We start from the raw sequence: 12,595 nt of genomic DNA, 5'->3' as shown, positions 1-12,595 counted from the left end.
TGTCTCAGTGTATGTTGGAAGGAGTCCAGTAAGTTGTCTGTCTGATTTAGAAAATAGTGACTTGTCATTTTAAATTGCTCCTTATGAGCAATAAGCATGGAGTGTATATATATAAATAGTAAATGTCTCTTGATTTTTACCTTTCTGTGCCCCACGAAAAGATGCCATTAAGAATAAAATATTGAAAATAATCCCAAGTGAAAAAAATGAAAATCAGCCTGTTATTCAACAGGCCTGTGTATTACTGTAGAACACCCAGACCCTTCCCCATGACAGCGTGAGCTCCCTGTGCCAGTGGGATGCAGCTGGCAGTGTCCCGGCTCTCTGGGGGCACAGCTGGGCTCAAACCTGCTGGGGCTGCATTCTGCATCCCCCCAACAGCTCTAACCATGGGCAGTGCCACAGCAGACCACAAAGTTTAGTTTTCATTGATTGGCATGATCATTTGCAACTTTTGCTATAGTTACGCTGAACTTGTTTTTTTTTAACCTGTTCATGTTTTTTGCATCTCTCCCACATACATTTACTCAGATAATTATTTGTACATATATGTGTCAGATAATAGTGATGGGCACACTTTCTAGCGATTATATTTGTCTTAAGATTTTTATAAGCAGTATTGAGATGAAAGCTGGAAGCAAAATTTTAAGAATGCAGAAAAAGAGCTGGCTAAAATTGCTTCTGTATGTAAAATAAATGACCCTTAATTCTGTTTCACAAAAATGAAGTTTTTAAACTATGCTTTGTATTTAAATTATTATGATATGAAAGAAATATCAGTTGTAGTTAGAGAACTGACATATTGCTTCTGGTCCTCAGGGCCTTGACTTCCAAAGGTATTTGCTGCCCAAAAAAGCACTTCATTATCTTGTGGGATTTCAGAATTACTGCAGTAGGCCAGCTGCTCTGTCTCTGTCAAAATCAGTGCCAGTAAGATGCTGAGGCACTTCTGAAAAGCAGCCATACATGCAAGAATATCATGATAAATATGTACAGATATTCTTTAATTTTCAGATTCAACTGATGTTTTTCTTATACATTTGGGAGTTTGTTTGTAAACTGGAAGGCAGAAATTTTTTTCTGCTTTTTTAACTCAATCTGTCAGATTTAGATGAAATAACACAAATGAAGAAAATATTATGTTTGCATCTCACAACTAAAAATTCCACTGGAAGCAATTCAGGAAAGCTTCAACCAATACAGCAGAAACTGAAAAAGCTCCAAAGTTTAAAAGAACCACCAAGCCACAACACACCAAACAAACTCTCTTTTCTGAAGGACTTATACAATGTGAAGACTTATTCAATGTGGCATGTATTATTAGAAAAAATGCACTTTTGAACTCATTAGCATCTGAGAATAATAAGAGTAAATTTAGGCCTTAGAACAGACTGTCACTGCTGTGAATATAAATAGCATTTTTAAATACAAATGTATTTATTTTAAATTGACAACTTCCAATTTAAAGAAAAAAAGGATGGCTTTTCAATAGTGCTAAGCATGAACATAAACTCTGATGTTCAGGGGTTGTATCTCAGGATTATAAATATTGTAAGTGATAATATCTACAAATCTGAAATGTACCCAATTCCATATTGTCTCAGCAGATGATGTTAGGTAGTTATAGGGACATGTATAGTGACAACAGCACTAGTCCAGCAGCAGCAGCAATTACTACCTTAAGCAACACAGAACAGGACAACAGAAGCAATGGGGTAGACTCCAGTATTCAGATACACAAGCTACACAATATTATTTAGATAATGTGTTGGGGCTGAGCATAAGTGATAATCAACTAACACGGATTCATTATGATGACTCAGAGAAAAAATATTTCATTTTAAAGTCCAAGTAATATGTTTCTTTTATGAGTGGATGTGATCTCGCTAAGTAAAATATAGGCACCTTTAAAAGTTGTACCTTTGAGTTAAAAACGCTGCCTGAATTCTTGAAGATAAAGATTTCTGGACTGCAGTGCAAAGACGTCCAAAAGGCTTCCAACTCTAGAGAAAAAGGGGAAAACAAAGGAGCACTTTCTTTTAATATACAAGTGACTTTCTCGTTGTCATCTAAGTTTGGGCCTACAAGTTGAAGTGGGAGATCTGGGCAATCCAAGTGTGCAATAACACAGGTACAATTTAGGACAGGTCAGATGGGAGCTTTATTAACCATGATCACAGTGAAAGAACATTTGGACAGCATCACCTTCCCTGCTCCCCCATGGTCTGCCAAGTGATTGCAGCCTACAATACAGGCCATGTCAGGGAATAAAAAAATGGGAGAAAAAAACAGAAGAGGTGAGAAATAATAGTTATTTTGATGTTAACAAAGCCAGGTATCCATCTCCAACAGTGACAGACTCCCTCAGGAGCTTGTGAGCTGTCACAGCACCCAAGAAGGGCTCACACAGTAAATGAGGTGAGGATGAGGCAGGATGGCTCTTGGTGGAGTCTTTATTAACAGGCAAATCTCAAGTCACCTTCAATCAGCCGTGGGGAGGGGAAGAAAACATGGACTACTAGCTCCTAGTCAAAAGGACTGTTCTTGTAGTTAGGATAACTTCTTAACTAGAACTCTCAAATCTTAAATGTCCATTATTTTATGACCACATTGGTAAAACATGCCTCAGGATGATGACTTCTATGGTTTTGTCATGTTCAAGCAACTCTGCATTATCAATCATAACAATCTGGCTTTTCTATTGTCCCCCAACACATGCAGTTGGGGAATGAACGTGCTCATAGTGAAAACCTGTTTTCTGCAACGTGTTGGCACAATCTTCCCAGTCACAAGAAGTTCACTGAGTCACGTCTAGCAAGTGTAAGGAAAAGACTTCCTTGTTGCTGCTCACAACAACTATTCTGATGAATATCTCAGTACATAGTAATGTCTTACATGCTGCATTTTCCAACTTTTATGGACAGGTTTCCTAGCAGCAGGTTGTAATTGGAAACTGACAGTGAAATAAACAGGTACAAAAGGACTGACAATTCCCAAAGATGTAAAAATAAGCACATTTTAACCCCATGCTGTTAAAAGAGTTTCTGCAGGGATTCTACAAAGTATTGTCTTTACCTGAACCTGCAGAAACATTTCAAAGATAAAAAAAAGTCTTTCTTTTTAAGGCCATGTTACCAGAATGATAAGCTTATAAAAGAACTTATGACATTGTTGCACTTGGGATTTCTATGAGCAAAGTAAAAAAAACCCCAACATTTGCACCATAATCACACACATTCCCCCGTATACTCTCTTTGTAACTTACTTCTCCTAAGAAATACACACTGCTTTTTTGATTTGTGGCAGGATTTGTTTTAATATGATATTACAGGCTATGTCTTTCTCACTTTAAATTCAGCTTAATAAAATCAAACCAAACCAAAACAGTAAATATCTTACATGGATTTTACAGCCAGAAGTTATCAGTTATGCAAATAACATAACACTATTCCTACTCATTCCAGAAATATGAACAAACTGAAAAATTTAATTACGGCATTGTGTACTTTGTACACAAAAGTAATTTCTGCTTCTTATTTTATCCTCATACACTTCCATATATGCTTTTAGCAGTGGGATCTTCATACAAATACTATAGACTAGAGCTACTCAACTTCTCTACCCCCATGTCCCAAATATAAAAAATAAAACTCCTGGGTGTTCTTACCAGGGACTGTAACTCTAGGAAGAATTAAGGGTGGAGGCAATTTGCAACTCACAATTTAGGAGAAGCAATTGCAGACTGAATGGCTAAGGCTCTTTGTAGTTAATGCTGCCAAACTCTTCCCATTAGAAACCCTTCATTTCTGTCATTCGAAACTCTTCCAGAATGTAACTGTTGGGGCTGAAATATTCCATGACTGTTTTCCAAAAGAGTATTAGCATAAATTGACCAGTTGTTTTTAATAAAACAATCAGCTGAAAATATATTATTTGCCAATCATGCTATTTACCAGTGATTAGTACATTTGTCAATAATTTCTGGCAGTATGATGACTTGAGGCAAAGAAGTGAAAATTGGCATTGAATACTCTTTGTGTGATGGATAAGCCTTTTGTTGTGCATCTATGTGTGGGGAGTAAAATGCTCAAATGTAGTCAATTTATAAATAATTGAGAAAATACCTGATTGCATATGCTTAGCAGCAGTTGATAAGTAGCAATTCCAAGCACTCTGTCCTTGGTAAACCTATTTTCTTTCTTTCAGGATAAAGGAAACTAAATCCAAACTGTCTTTGCAACTGCTCTTCCCATATGTGCTAGCCCAGGAACCAGATATGAAATCAAGGTGGTTACACAAGGTGGTTGCATTGATGGGACCACTCCCTGTGGTTTCTAAGGGAAAGGCATCGGTGTCCTTTCCAGACCTTTTACCTGGCTAACCTCACAAAACCATCCCGCAACGCATCCTTCCTCAGTCCCTTAGCTGTGTGCCCAGCTGGAGCAGGAGGCTCTGGTTTTCTTGAAGGAGTGTGGAGCTCTCACACCCACATCTGACATCAGGAAGGGCTGTACTTTGACCTAATAAAATCTAAAGAATAATTGTTGATTATGTTCTTACTCACTGGCTAAAATTTGTAGTTGTTTGTTATTTATATTGCCTCTGCTTCAGCTTATTATCTGAAACAAGTGACTAATAATACTCTTCATTGCAGCAAAGGAGTATGGCAAGAAGTTTATTACTGCTTGTGAAACAGCTGGGTACACTAATGATGAACATGAAAAAATAGTCATAAGGAAACAAATAATTCTGCATTACAGCAGGTTTGCACACTGTGAAATGAATAAGGCATTGGATGCTCAGCAAACACAAAGATAAAATCAAACACTGAGTTCATTAATGCACCATCTATATGAGGCATGTTTCCATTCCAGGTGTCTGACTTTAAAGCATTTCAGCAGAAGAGGTTCATTGACAAGAACAAAAAAATAGTGTGCATTCTCTTAATTAACGACTGATCACAATGCATGAAACCAAAGGAAGCTAGCAAAATTGCACAGATTACTGCCATGAAGAAACAGAATTATGTTTCACTGCTTGACTTTCAAAGCTTTGTGTTCTTTTAAATTTTTTTTTAATACATAATGTAACACATGCAAATAGTAACAAAATGCAGAATGGCTAAAGTGAAAATTATAATCTTATAGCTTTAAATGTTGATATGGTTTTCTAGGAATATCATTTAGACGATATGACTTTACAATACATAAACATACCACAAGCAACACCAAGATTTGATTTAGTACCTAACAATATATTCCTGAAACCTAGAACAGACAAAATCAACCTCAAACTTCTTACAGAAAACAGAGCTTTAATGTCAAGAAATGTAAACAAAACTTGGGATGATAGCAGTGACACATTTTTTAATTTTTTCCTGACCTCTTTCGGGGGTTGATGTGATTTAACATTGAAATACAATACAATACAATGACAAACAGTAAAAATTGCTCTTTGATGCAATTTTACAACGTAGTTCTCTTTAACAGCGGTTTTTCCATGAACATAGGGTGACAGCTGAAAAGAAAGGTCAGGCTAAACCTTTACCCAAGGCAGTCCTTTAGTTTAGAGTCTTTTGCCTGGTGAATAAGAGGGCCAAGGTACCAGGATGGAGATCATCCACACTGTTTAATGTTTCCAGTATCATTCAGCTCTACCTCCACTGCACATGGCCCCCACTACTGTACCAGAGGACTGGCCATCCCTGGCCATCCTCCCTGTCCCATGCCACAGCCATGGGAACCCAAGGTGCAACTTCAGCCTCACACCACTGCCAAGGGCACTTCAGACAGCTGCAGTCATGGTGATGCCACTGGGCATCTGGAAGAAATTCAGAGCCAAGGGAAGTGTAGGGTGGATGTGACAGCCTGTGCCTGGTGAACAGTGGGCTGAGGAGCCTCTCTAGTCTTGCTTTGCTTAGCAGTGCAGGGGTAGTCCAAGGAACCTGCCCCATCTGAGGGATCAGACTGCTAAGTGCTTCCCAGCTCCTCTCCTCCAGTTCATGCCTCTCAATGGGGAAAGATGGCACCCTTGGAGCCCCCCTTCCCCTGCTCAAACCATCAGTAGCTGATTATGGATACAAGCTGCAAAGGTTTTATCCTTCTTATCACCACAGCCTTCAACAACAATGAGCTTTCTTGCAGCTTCCCCTCTGTCCTGTTTCCATTGTGATCAGAAGATTCCCAGGTCTTCAGCATCCCTGTGTGCCTAGCCCTGAAGGAACTGAACTTGGAACAGGGATTTGGAGCCCATGCTTAATGAAATAAACCTGTGATTTACAATAAGAAGTTTACAAACACTCCTGATAGAATTTTTTAAAAGATTTCCTTACCATACATTAGCATAAAATTATAAATATGTTTTGTTCAATGTGAATGATACTTAGGCACTGCACTGGGCTCTGGACAGTGACTTACGCATGTCACATGCCCTTCTGCCACATGCGTTTTAAGCTGCATGTGCAAGATAACCCAGTTATCTCAAAAGCTGTGGTATAGTTTGGACTTTCCAGTAAAGTCATGAGCCATTTATAATCATGAGTTAAAATTAGTTAAAATTAAGCTACCACATATTTCTGTCTTCAATATAGCAAATGAGTACTAATCATCATGCTACATTTTGTCATCACTTAGATTTTTTTCCAGAATATCTGAAGAACTTTTTGAATTTTACACTTGCTAGCATGATTGATTTTAATACAGCAGTCATTTAGTTCTTTTTCTCTTCGAAATTACACTTGCTGAAGAGAAACACATTGAACAAGATGAAAACCAGGAACTCAAAGCAAAATGTACTCTCAATGCTGAGGGTTCAATTAATAAATATTTTTATTAATACAATAAAATATTTTTAATTATTCTCAGGTTAAGTATATGCAACGAGTTTCCTGTGAGACATCTATATTTATGAAGGATAGCAGGTCACCGAGTAGATGGCATTACACCATCGCCTGAGGTCCCACGAATGTGCAATCAGCCCTGATTACTCATAGCTCAGTCCTGTGAGGTACTAAACAATTTTGACTTTCATTTCAGTAGTAGCCAACAGTGTTTTGCATCCCTTTGGAAGAAGCATATGAAAGAGACTGCTCTAAATTAGCTGAAAAACAGTTTCATGCAAAATTTTACATTTGTTTTTAATGAGAAGAGTTCTTTCCAAGTGAATAGGATGACTATACCAACAGAATATTTGACCCATAGATTTCAGAATTTACTTCAGTCTCTGGGCAATCTCCCATACTGACAGACTGATTGGTTGTTTGCATGTTGTGCAATTTTGTTTTATTTAAAAAGTTTTTGTTCCGAGTGCACAGAAAGTCACCGTAATGTGTTTTATTCCAAGTATATTATCCACAAACAACTAACTTAACTTTATTATATAAACATTTGTTGACATTTTGATCAATGAAGAAAAGAGAGTTGTCATTCATAATCTGCAAGTGATAACTAAACAAGAGATCTGTTAGTATTAAGTTCTTAGCAGAACACTAGTCACTTTATAAAGGAAAAATCCATTACATTAAACATTAATATTGCCAAGGTATTTTTGTTTTCTCTTTCTTTTTTCCCCCATTTTCACTTTTTCTTTCCAGTTGAAAAATGTTTTTCTTTTAGAAGTTTGTTCACATTCTTGATCAGTAGAAGTTACCTGACCTTCAGACCTTGTGTGAGTGCTTTTCCCTCCCCTATCCTACACCAGGAACATGGTTTCAACAACTAACTTTGCTGAAATACTGATGATCAGCATGTGCTCCACTCTCAGCTTCTGGGTCTACCCAGTGGCCTGTGCTGGATAGACTATTTTGACTGCATTGCACTTGCCAAAAGAATTGTTGCTGTTGCTTGAGGAGAAATTTTTGGATCAGCATTGGTAAGCCAAATACTGTTGTCAAGAAGTCCACCAGGTCCATGGGAGCTGGACTTTATTACAGCAAAAGATGAGAAATGTCACAGCAGAGAAGTCATTTCACTTATTCCTTCCACAAACAAGACTTCTGAAATTCTTTTAGTGTTTCAATTGTTTGAAGCACATTTTCCAAATGAAAACTGGTTTTTGCGCTTTGTAGATATTTTTAAAAACTAAACCTATAGAAATTTTGGCACTTTGAGGAGTTAGCATTTCAGCAATCACATTCTAAGCTGCTAAAAGCAGCCTTTAGTACAGGTTTTACAGGCATACATAGTTCATTCTGTGTTACAACTAAACTAATTTTGTAGGAGATACATTGACATTTTCTACTTCAAAAATGTATTGAAAAAAACCTCACAAACAAAACCCAATCTAAAATTTTTAATACCAGTGCCCCAATGTCTTTAAGGTTTGTTTAATGCCACCATTAAAAAATATATTTAGTTTCTTCAATTTCTTTCTTAATACTTGTCTTTAGATTCTTCAGCAAGTCAAGATTCATCCCAGGACCAAAAATTATGAGGTCACTGATGTTCTGTTTGCTTGTTATTGGTTGCTGTTATTTTCAACTCAGTTATCAGAGAGCTACTGAACATGAGAGGGTAAATTAAATGTCAAGTCTGACTTGCACAAAGTAGACATGCTGTCTATTTTACTGCCCTGCTAGTTCACACAAGGTGAAGAATATAACCCAGTTGCGGCGGGAGGGGCAGAGGGGGAAGAGGTTTAGTCCTGCAGCACCCATTCACAGACAGCAAATCTACCATCTGCCATGAATAAAAGGTGGGATGAGCTGCAGCATTTCACAAACTCAGTAGGAAAAACTGCATTGTAATCTTATCATTGTAATCACTGCAATTACCCAGCTCTGTAGCTGCACCAGGGAAGTGGTCAATAAGTTCCTCTATCTGTCGAAGAGCACAGAGTGTACTCATGGAGAGGAGGGAAGGACCCAACGGGCTGTGCCTTGCCTCCTGCTTCAGGCTGTACCTGCCTGACACGGCCACCGGGAACGCAGGGCTCAGAGACCAAATGTTCCCTAATGCAAGGCCTGCAGCTCCCACAGACGCAGGCTGCTCTGGTAGCCAAGACATGAATGAGAATGAGTTTGTTATGAATGCTGAGGTAATTGCCAATATTCAGCTGCCATCCACTGAAACTCTGTTACAATATAATGTGCAATTTTGCTTTACAGTGACATCCTAGTTCAGATAATTTCAGAAGCATTCTGTTTGCTGGAACTCTTATGTGTAGTACACACCTCTACTCAATCAGAACACAGCTAATTTCTTTGCTGTGCTAATTATGAAAACACAGCATGTTCGTGCTTGTTCTTTTCAGCCAGTTTGAGAAAGTGATTCCCTGTGAGTGACTCTATCACCCAGCTTTTGACGTTTTGTTGTGGACTACCTAATGATCAGTTGCTAAATTTCTCTAGAGTTGTGCGTGTGCTGACTTGCAGGCAGTGCAACTGTAGTCCACACAGGGCTGGGTATTGTTCACAACAGCCTGTACATACCCAAACCGCAGAGTAAGCTATAATAGTATCAGTGGCTGATATCTATTCATACTTCACACACCTGTGGTTACATGTGTTGACTTGCAGCCTGAGTCACATAATGATGGGTTACATCTGACATACACTATCACATCAGCATGGAACAACAGGATTGGGAAGCATATATAAATATAAAGCAACAAATCCAAACTAATTTATGGAAGCAATTCTATGACATAGCTGCCCACCATAGCTGAGGAGTGGGCTTTTTGCCCCATAAGGTCCTCTGAGTTGTATAATATTCAGATCGAAAATGAACTTGTCTTTGGAATGATGGAATTTCTTTTTCAATTTGACTGCTGATTTCAAAAATTGGGCCAGCAATCAGCACAGACACATTAAATCAGTAATTACATAAATGCTGAATAAAGATAAGAACCTTTACTGGCTTCAAGGCAGTTCAACCAGACTTTTCCCAGTTCTTGCTTTGGTCTTGCTTTGGTGTTCTCACACATTTCTATCACTTAATATGATAGAATTAACCAGAGAGGAAATACAATCCCATTGCTACCTGCAGGGCAGAATGTTCTCCATCTCAGAAACCAAGCTTTTTGAGCTGGCCAAGACAGACAGTTGGTTTGTCTCCCCATGAATTTGTGGTGAACAGAGCTGCTCTGGCATGGACCTGAATTGCTCAGCAGAAGAATTTAACTATGAAAACATTAACATCTGTGCATCAGAAAGGGAAGCTTGGATGTGTCTGCAGAGCCACCAACAACTTCAGAGCAGGGAGAGCAGAGGGGAAGCGATATATCGTTCTCTGCCATGTACAGGACTGGTAGGGGTGGGAAGGGGGTTGGTTTTGCTTTTTCTGAAATAGGTAAAAGCAGGAAGATCAGATAGGTAGGAAAAGCAGGTAAGGCAGGAATTTCAAGGGTTAAACTGTCTTCGAAACTAGTTCTCCCACTGAGATGAAAGGAGCAGCTTGCATGTGCCCCCAGCAGTGCAGCTGTACCCTCAGGTTTCCTCTCCACCAGGGATTTTGTCATCTACAACTTCTCAAGCTCAGTGTAACTTTAAATGACTATAAGTAGTGTCTACACAATGTGTACAGCCCTATTTTTCCACAAGTCACACCTCTAATAGACTTTCTGCTTCTAACAAAATGTTTTCTCAAACATTTTGTATGCAGAAATCAAAAAGTAATGTGGAGAGAAAATGCCAGACATGCATGAGACTTGAAGCACCCAAAGGCTTTCTTAAACAGCATACAAATCCAAGGGGATACAGCTGCTCTCCTGAAGATGCAGAGCTCTGTCCCTGTGTTTCATAGCCTGTAAAACCAGGTGCCTATCTCAGCAAAACAATCTCAGATACTGGCAAGTAGATGCTGTAACAAAGGTATCACATTCCCATTTCTGGGGAAGAAAAAAAAAAGCAAACAAACCAAAAAACAAAAGAAAAAAGTACCAGTAAAAGTGATCAAAATGCATATGTTTATAAGTAGGATTTATTTCTGTGTATGCTTGTGTTCTATTATCTACATACAGCCACCTTTTTTGCTGTCTGCTGTCAGCATTTGATGCATTTTTCCTCCTGTGCTTATATTTAGTTGCCATAGGAACTTTCTTATTTCCTGTCAGCTGATGTCCTTATTTAGTACTATTAACTGTATAAAACAGTGTTGATTCTAGTACTCCAGATGCAGAAAAAAAAAGCTTTAGGAAGGCAGAATACACATTTTTGTTTACTCAGTCTTTTATTCATTTATTTCTATCAATATTTAATTCAAAAAGCTGGGTACTGCAATAGCAGTTGTTACTGCATCAGTGGAATCTGGAGTAGATCCTCTGCAGTCTTTTCTTCTTTTTTGATCTAAGTTTCCCTTCCATTACCATAAATATACTTACTTGAAATCGTATCTTTTGTCTGTTTAGTTTGTAGCTTCATTCTTTCTGACTTCCCACATATTCTATTCCTCCCTCCCCTCAAATTAAAATTCAAATCAGCTGTTAAAATGAATGTAAGCGACAAGAAAATGTTACAACATATAAAGAAGTATAGTCTGGACAAATATTGGGACCTGAGAAGGAGTTCTTTTTACCAAAGCCAATTCTTCTTCTCTTACATAGAAAAAGTTATTTTGCAAAAGATTGTTTTTCTATTAAATATATTGTGTGGCCAGAGAGCAATAAATTACCAGAATTGACTGATAACTACAATAGCTTAAACTGGCACTTTATCAAACTATCAAATTTCCACAGTTCTTTACATGTAATAATCACATATTTGGAGAAATGACTTGCTCAACATATAAATTTGCATTTGAGATAATATTATTTGGAATGTCAATGCAAGCTTATTCCAGTCCTTCTCTGGAAAAACTTATGAAAATAGCAGCAATGCACACAAAGTCAAATCTGGCTATAAAAACCTAATTCTTTTTCCAGTTTACATCACTGCTCTTCATAAGATGGAGGAAAACAAGTAGCTTGGAATAAAGAAACAGGCAAATAAGCTAACACTTAAAACTTTGGAAAAAATTCCACCTGTGTGACCTAAATTATGCAAACTTCATCTAAGGGTTTATTCAGAGCATTCTAAAGACAACTGGAATCTCCTCACTGACTTCAGGGGCTGCTGGATTAGTCCCACTGAATGGGATAACTGGAGTATTAATGAGCTTGCTGGAGTGCTAGGAGGATAATATTCTGCTTGGGAATGTTCCCAAAGCATATGGTGTGCACTCTTGCTGAGACAAGCACTGTCAAGTGTTTTATTCGCTATAACTCAATAGACATTTGAGGCAAAAGATTTCCAGCCTCATCCTGGAAACTCCTGCATAGAGAGTCCCTTTTACAGAAGTCCTTCCCAGCCTCTCCAGCCCAGCCATCAGCAGAATTGTCACTGAGTCACCCTAGAACAAGCTGTCTTGCAAATGGTAATGCTGATTTTATTTAGGCCTTGCTAAATTAAGGAAGAATATTTATTCAACAGCACAAGCTTTTATTACTTTAACAAAAGAAAAATGTGTGAAACATCTCTTTTCTCCTGAACAGGAAGAACTGAAGGTTTTAGGAAATGGAAATGCATTCTTTTAACCAGTATTTTCTTTTAGAAATGGTTTTAAAAAAGCAACTTCCTTTGTAAAAGAAGATGTACATGCAGAAGAAGTTGTTTTTATTTATT

At 38.0% G+C, this 12,595-nt stretch overlaps 1 protein-coding gene across 7 annotated transcripts in view; it reads right to left on the bottom strand.

Moving 5' to 3' along the window:
• The window catches only part of LOC139670523 (uncharacterized), a 94,391-nt gene that overhangs the window by 46,874 nt on the left and 34,922 nt on the right, over positions 1-12,595 (bottom strand). For 2 of the 7 annotated variants that reach the window (XR_011697496.1, XR_011697498.1), the window contains exon 4: positions 4,662-6,268. The exons of the other annotated variants lie outside the window; for them this stretch is intronic. The gene's annotated coding sequence lies outside the window, so the exon portion shown is untranslated. Of the gene's footprint in view, positions 1-4,661; positions 6,269-12,595 lie in introns of those variants that run through there. 7 annotated transcript variants of the gene reach the window in all.

Source organism: Pithys albifrons, chromosome 3 (assembly GCF_047495875.1).
Source record: "Pithys albifrons albifrons isolate INPA30051 chromosome 3, PitAlb_v1, whole genome shotgun sequence".
In the NCBI taxonomy this organism is placed as follows: Eukaryota; Metazoa; Chordata; class Aves; order Passeriformes; family Thamnophilidae; genus Pithys; species Pithys albifrons.
The sequence above is the reverse complement of the archived record's forward strand: the minus strand, read 5'-3'. Positions and strand labels throughout refer to the sequence as shown.